The sequence below is a fragment of the Lemur catta genome, chromosome 2 (genome assembly GCF_020740605.2).
Source record: "Lemur catta isolate mLemCat1 chromosome 2, mLemCat1.pri, whole genome shotgun sequence".
NCBI lineage: Eukaryota > Metazoa > Chordata > Mammalia > Primates > Lemuridae > Lemur > Lemur catta.
Genome location: NC_059129.1, coordinates 13,373,857 through 13,381,201, shown reverse-complemented (window position 1 = coordinate 13,381,201; position 7,345 = coordinate 13,373,857). Strand labels below are relative to the sequence as shown.

Genomic DNA, 7,345 nt, shown 5'->3' with positions numbered 1-7,345 from the left:
TTTAGGTGCAATGCCATGAAATATGAAGGTGGATTCCTCTTGGTTATTTGGTATTATGTTTTTAACTAACTTCAATACTCTTGGTTTTAATCATAATTGTAAGATCACTGTATTATGCACATCTGTATGTACTTCGGAAATCTGACATTAAGTGCCCTGGTTCAGAATCAAAGCGAACGTTGAAAAAAAATTTTGATGTTTTTAGAAATAGGGTAAACAACAATGTGTACTTAATTTTTGTTGGAATATTAACCCAGGTGTTGTTATTATAGTAACTGAACATCTCTCTCAGTAATTTCTACTTATAAGCAAATCTGTATATATTATTTTCATTTATATCTTTAATAGTTTTTTTTTTATCATTTTCCCATTCTTCTATACAGCCCGTGAATATTTTTGAGTATTTTCCAAAGAATTTCACCCATACAGCTCATGAATGTTTCAAAGAAGAACAAGGCTTCTCACCCATAGTAAGTTTATATTTATTTATTTCTCAATTTTAATTGGCTCATAAACTTATAAATAAAATTCCATTAACTTTCAAAAAATATTTGCAATGTTATTTGTCTGGAAAACAGGAAGTAACAGTTTCTGTATCAGCTTTTTTCTCTACAGTATAACTGTGGCCAAATTATGTATAGTAAACAGCATCTTTTATTAACAGGATACAATTTGTTGATTTTACAAAACGTATACAGCAATTAAACCATCACCACATTCAAGATTCAAGATACTAAATACACCCATCAGTCTCAGAGGTTTCTCCTGCTTCTTTTTAATCCATCTGTCCTTCTTCTTCCTCCATCCTGCCATCCTCCCTGAGACCTGCTGATTTTATAGCATTTCATGTAACAATCATGCAGGATGGGTTGTATTGTTGTTCTGGCTTCTGTTGAGTCAGCAGAATTATTTTGAGATTTACACACATTTTAAAAAATATTAATAGCTTATTCCTTTTCATTGCTGAGTAAAATTCCTTTGTAGCTACAACAATGTATTTTTCCTTTACCTAAGAAAGAGATATGAAGCATATATTTCCCATTTGGACTTTGCCCTTAAAATAAAAACCCAGAAAGAAGCACCTCTGTGAGATTCCCCGGCATATCCTTGCATTTTGCAACTCAATGATGAATTGAGTGGGGAAAAATATTAATATAATTGGGATTGTACCTAAAATTGTTCAAACATATAGAACATAAATAATAATTATTTTGTAACTCTTGTTCAAAAGAAAAATCACTGATGTGAAACGGGTGATTTTGATAATTACCACCACATTTTATTATGAAAATGTTCAAACATACAGCATTGATTTGTTAACATTTCGCTAAGCATGATTAAAACACGTGTCTGTCCATCCTTCCATCCATCTATCCATCCATCCTTCAATCTTACTTTGGATGTATTTCCAATTGAATCACAGATATCAATAGACTTCCTGCTAAATAGTTTAGCATGACTGTTAGTAACTAGAATTTTCAGTATTTCTTTACAGATTTCTTTTTTCAACAAACTTATGTAGTGCAAAATCTACAAATTGTAAGCGTAAGTCACTAACTTGGGAAAGTACATATACCAGCAAAACCCAAAGCCCTTTCAAGATCTACAATGTTATGTCACCCCAAAAAGTAACCTCAACCTCTTCCCAGTCAGTCTCTGTTCTTATCATAGGGGAATTGGGCTTAGTTTAGAATTTCATGTATACAGATGGTGCCAAATCCACTCTTCTGTGTCTGCCTCATCCTGCTCAGCAGAGTGGGTCTGAAATCACTCACGTTGTTGCTGGATCAGTAATTCCTTCCTTTTCATTCCTGATTCAGTAAATACTGAGTCAAACCTGCTGAATGATTATCTGCGTTTAATTCACTGTCTTAAAGGAAACATTTAGAATTAAGATGTTGAATTTTGAAGAACATAGAATTAAATCCAGAGGAATCCCTAGGACAGTTAGCAGAATCAGTCTGAACTTTTGTAGTGGAAGTCTTTGTCTTCATTCACATAAGAGTCTAATAGAATTAACGTCAAGAATTTTAAAGAAACCCCACACTATTTGTGTCACCTTGGTTATTTTTAAGCACTAAAATTTGATATTTGTTTCTGAATAAAGTCATCTCTTTATTGTGTTTTTTGACTTATCTTTAAATGCTAAAGATCCACATAATCTGAGAGAAAAGTATGATTCCAAGGGATTCTTGCACAACATTTGACACAAGGGAGGGCAGGGCCCCTGGTGAAGTAGAAACTGCAGTGTACTTTAAGACACCCAGCCAGCCTGAGCAAGAGTGAGATCCCATCTCTACTAAAAATAGAAAAATTAGCCAGGCTTGGTGGTGCACACCTGTAGTCCCAGCTACTCAGGAGGCTGAGGCAAGATGATCGCTTGAGCCCAGGAGTTTGAGGTTGCTGTGAGCTAGGCTGATGCCATTGCACTCTACTCGGGGCAACAGAGTGAGACTCTGCGTCAAAAGAAAAAAAAAAAGAAAAGAAAAAGACACCCAGTAACTATGTGCAGTAATGTACTTGTCAGTTAGCTAGATTACCATTCCACACTGTATGTATACTTCAAAACGTCATGTTGTACAGGATAAATATATACAATTTTCTATGTCAGTTTAAAAAATAAATAAGTTGTGGGAGGGGGAGGAGATAATTAGTATAGGCCAAAAAGTACAAAATAAAAAACCACCCAAATTCACAATGTCTAACAATACTATCAGACATGCAAAACACATGAAACTGGAAACTTCCAAACTTCCTTGAGGCAGTGGAATCCCCTGGAGATATCTGAAGGTGTAGTTTCCTATTGGAGGATGGGTTTGGGTATCTCAGGATGAGTCTTCGTGACTGATGTGTTGTAAATGTCATTGAGGCATCTCATTATTCCCAATATTATTATTGCAGCTAGTCCACATTCTGCCTGATTATGTTCATCTTGGGCCTGACTTTTTTGGAATTCCTTGGAAGATTATTATTATTGCTGTATACTTGGGAACTATTACATTGGCCATTTTCTTCTGGAGTATTATTTTTCCTGTGAGTATACTAACATACACCATATAGGTATGCTTATAAATAACCAGAAACTTTTACAGTCACTGGAAGTTTTATTTGCATTCAGTGCTATAAATTTCATTCATAGTACTGTCCTCACTGCATCCCACAAATTTTATTACCTCTTATTTTATTAGCATTTATATTGAAAGATTTAAAAATTTATGTTGAGACAATTCTTTGACCCATGAGTCCTTTAGAAATGTATTGTTTAATCTTCAAATATTTTATAGTTCCCCAGCTATCTTTCTGTTATTGATTTCTAGATTAATTTTGTGGCCTGAGAGCAAATGTCCTATCATTACTATTATTTTAAATTCATGAGGGTGTGTTTTATAGCCTGAATGTGATCTATCTTGATTATTCGACCTGAGCTTTAGAAGAATGCGTATTCTGCTGTTGTAGGGTGAAATGTTTTTATAGATGTCAGTAGATCAAGCTGATTGATGGTGCTGTTCAGTTCAACTATATCCTTACTCATTTTCTGCCTGCTGAATCTGCCAATGACTAAGAGAAGGGTGCTAGAATTTCCTGCTGTGATAGTGGATTCTTCTGTTTCTCCTAGTTCCATCAGGTTTTGCTCTACGCATTGTGATTTCTGTTGTTTGGTGCGTACACATTAAGGACTGTCATGTGTTCTTGGAGAACTGACCCCTTCATCATTAATGACCCCTTTGGACCCCCGATACATTTCCTTGCTCTGTAATGTGTTTTGGGTGAAATTAAAATAGCTGCTCCAGCTTTCATTTGATTAGTACTACCACTGTATATTTTTCTCCATCCTTTTCCTTTAAATATATGCGTGTCTTTATATTTAAAGTGGATTTCTTGTAGACATTATATTGTTGGGTTATGTTTTATTATCTACTCTCTTAGTCGCTGCCTTGAATTAGTATATTTAGATCATTTATGTTTAAAGTGATTATTAATATGGTTGGAGTATTATCTACCATATTTGTTACTGTTTTATATTTGTTTACTTGTTGTTTCATTTCTTTCGTCCTCTGTTCTTCTTTTGTTTCTTTGTTTCTCTGGCTTTAAGGGAGAAATTTGTAGGACTTCTTTTCTTCTTCACATATCAATTGTACTTATTATGCTTTTGTATTTTTTTGCTCTTTTTAGATGTTGTCCTTGAGTTTGAAATAGGCATTTAAAGTATTCCATGTTCTATTGCAAATAACACTATACCATGTCTGAGGAAGTGTATTTTGTAGCAGGCTATTTTCAACCTCCTCTCATTCCTTATAATCTTGTAATCATTTATCACCAAATATATTGTTGTTCTTTTTTCTTTTTTTGCTACTATTATTTTGATCCAATGGTTTCTTATTAGATCAATTAAAAATAAGAAAACTTTTACCTGCATTTATTCCTTCTCTATTGCTCTTCCCTTTTCTATGTAGGTCCACATTGCTGACCTACATTATTTTCCTTCTCTCTGAAGACGCTCTTTTAAAAGCTTTTGCCAGGCAGGTCTCCTGGAGACAACTTCCCTAAATTCATGTTTATCTGAGAAAGTTTTTATTTTTCCTTCACTTTTGAAGAATAATTTTGCAGGCTACAGAATTCTAATTTGGTGGTTCTTTCCTTTTATCACTTTTTTTTATTTCATTTTCTTTTTGATGGCATGGTTTCTAAAGAGAAGTCTGATATAATTCTTATCTTTGTTACTCTGAAGGTAAGACGTTTTTATTTTCCTTTCTTGCTTCTTCCAAGTTTTTTTCTTTATCTTTAATTTTCTGTAGTTCAACTAGTATATATCTAGGATTTTTTTTTTATCCTGCTCTGAGCTGCTTGTATCTGTGGTTTGGAGTCCATCACTAATGTTGGAAAATTGTGAGTCATTATTGCTTTAAATATTTTTTTCTCTTTCTTTCTTCTCCTTGTGGTCTACCCATTATGTATAGGTTATATCTTTTGTAATTGTTCCACTGGTCTTTGATTTTCTGAACTGTACCCTTTTTCTCTTTTCATTTTACCATTTGAACTTTCTACTCACATTTCTTTAAGCTCAGTGATTCCCTCCTTAGCTGTGGCATTCCTCATTTCTATTATGATGTTTTTATTTTGAGTATTTCCTTTGGATTCTTAGAGTTTCCATCTCTCTGCTTGCATTGGTATCTGTTCCTGTGCACTGTCACTTTTTCCATTTGAGCCTTTACTATACAAATCCTAGTGGTTTTAAATTTTCAGTCTGATAATTCCATCATCTTTGCCATATCTGAGTGTGATTCCAACTCTTGCTTTTTCTAATGAAATTGTGCTTTTCTTTTTGTCTTTTCAAATGTCTTGTAATTTGTTGATGAAAGCTAAGCATCCTGTCCTGGGTAAAAGAAACTGAAGAACATAGGCATTGAGTGTGAGGTTTACCTGACTAGAGGTTAGGCTGTGTTTACTGGAATTTCAAAGCAGTTATATTTCTTCTGGTAGAATTTCCTTTAATCAGATAAGGAAACTTCAGAGAAAGCCCCTGCTAGCGATTCCAGAAAGAAAGAAGATCAAACATACAGGGGGGCAGGAGAAGATCAGAGACCTTGGCTCTAAGGTTTGCATTGGAGGCCTTAGAGTTTCCTTTGATTCAAAGCATTCAGCATGCAAAGTGCCATATTTGGGGGTATTGCTTCTTCAGACCCAATATGATGAATTTATAATGTTGAACTAAATGATTGTAAGAGTTTCATTGGATTACTGTTCTATTAGAAACCATAAATATTTCTTATTATGTTTTGATATCAGATTTAATTTTTTTTCTTGCTCTCCTAGATATATCATCCACAATATCAAGGTAAGATTTTCAGGCTTCTATATTGTTTGTAATCGTTTCTCATCATTGGTATTTCATGTGGGTTCTAATTTAATTAGGAGTAAATAAAATGACTTCTTATGCCTGGTTGACTTCTTACTTCTGGAAAATTGTACTCTTTCTCCGGTGAAGCGTGAATGACAACATGGAGAGTTACCATTGATTGAGATAAGAGAGTAGGTGGAGGAAGAGATCACAGGAGTGGGGGGAATAGGATGAGTTTAGCTTTGTGCAGAACGTATAGGAGGCAGTGATGACATGAGTCTGCAGTGTGGAGGGAGGGAGTACTGTGGCATGATCTGGCTCTTGGGGAAATGGGAGAACGATCAGGACACTCCCTGGGCCTACCAAGAAGCTTAAGGCTTAGACAAGAGCCCAGAGATTGCCAGGCAAAATATGTGTCATACAAGAGGTTGAAAACACGTGTAGAGGGTTAAGTGAAAAGACCCATTAATGCCAGTGGAGAATGAGTGGAATGACCTTGATGTAAAATATGGGTAATGAATCCTGTACATTCTTCCTATACTGTGAAGATCAAGTGGTGCCTTATGTTTGGGGATCCAGGGTGGCTTCCTGGCACATAGTAGGCCCTCAAGTGGGGGGATCATTTCAGTGATTATAGCCATGGGGGCATTGAGAAGTTTGATTTCAGATCAGAAGAGTCATTGTGATGAGCAAATAGAAGATAAGGTCACACTTCGATGGCAAAGGAGAGAATTAAATGCCTGTCTAATGCATCTGGAACCGTGTGCTGCATTCTAGGTGCTCTATGTGTGTTCCCACCTGTGAGCTGGGTGCTTGATGCACATTGTCACCTTTACAGTAGGTGGTAACATGCTCATCCTGGGGATGAAAAGGCTTGTTTTGCAGGGAGTTTGAGGTATCCAGATCCTCCCGAGACTGCGTTGCCAAGGTAACATTGTGCCCCAGTGTGTTTAATTTCTTGCACCACGTTGCAGGAGCCCCACACTGGATCCCAGGAAGGAGAGCCTTCTGGGCAGCAGGAGGACATTGGAGGCCTCTGAGTGGCCAATCCATTGGCACTCTGAATGTTCCTTCTCCAGAATTGGAAAGAGTGGCTGGAAGTGGCTCAAACCTGAGAGAGGAAAAAAAAAAAAAAAAAAGACTTTTTTAAAGCCATCTGTGTATTTTCCTTGATAATCGGAGGACAGAAGCGTATGTTGATAGGATGCTTGTTTTTTCTGTTTTATCTCTGATGAGAATACAGCTATTTGAAGTGATGCAATTTTCTAAGATGAATAGTGTCTATCAATGGGAGAGATATTAGGCAAAGATGATGTTTTTTATTTCAATCTTTGAAAACATTTTGAGTAGCAATTTCATTGAAATAAGCTTCTTATTTTCATATTTGTTTTCTTGCATTTGAAAAGCAACTAACTAAAACTAGTAATTGCTGCTAATGCATTGGGAATAACTCAATTTTATTGGGTTTTGATAATCTTATAGATTTATTTTTATCTCCTTTTAGTT

General features: G+C 35.5%; 1 long non-coding RNA gene across 1 annotated transcript; it reads left to right on the top strand.

Annotated features, from left to right (window-relative positions):
* Nucleotides 1-378: 378 nt before the first annotated feature.
* Nucleotides 379-5,827, top strand: LOC123632448. The gene is made up of 3 exons (XR_006733371.1): nt 379-470; nt 2,902-3,033; nt 5,815-5,827. It is a non-coding gene; the product is annotated as an uncharacterized LOC123632448 (long non-coding RNA).
* Nucleotides 5,828-7,345: the final 1,518 nt, after the last annotated feature.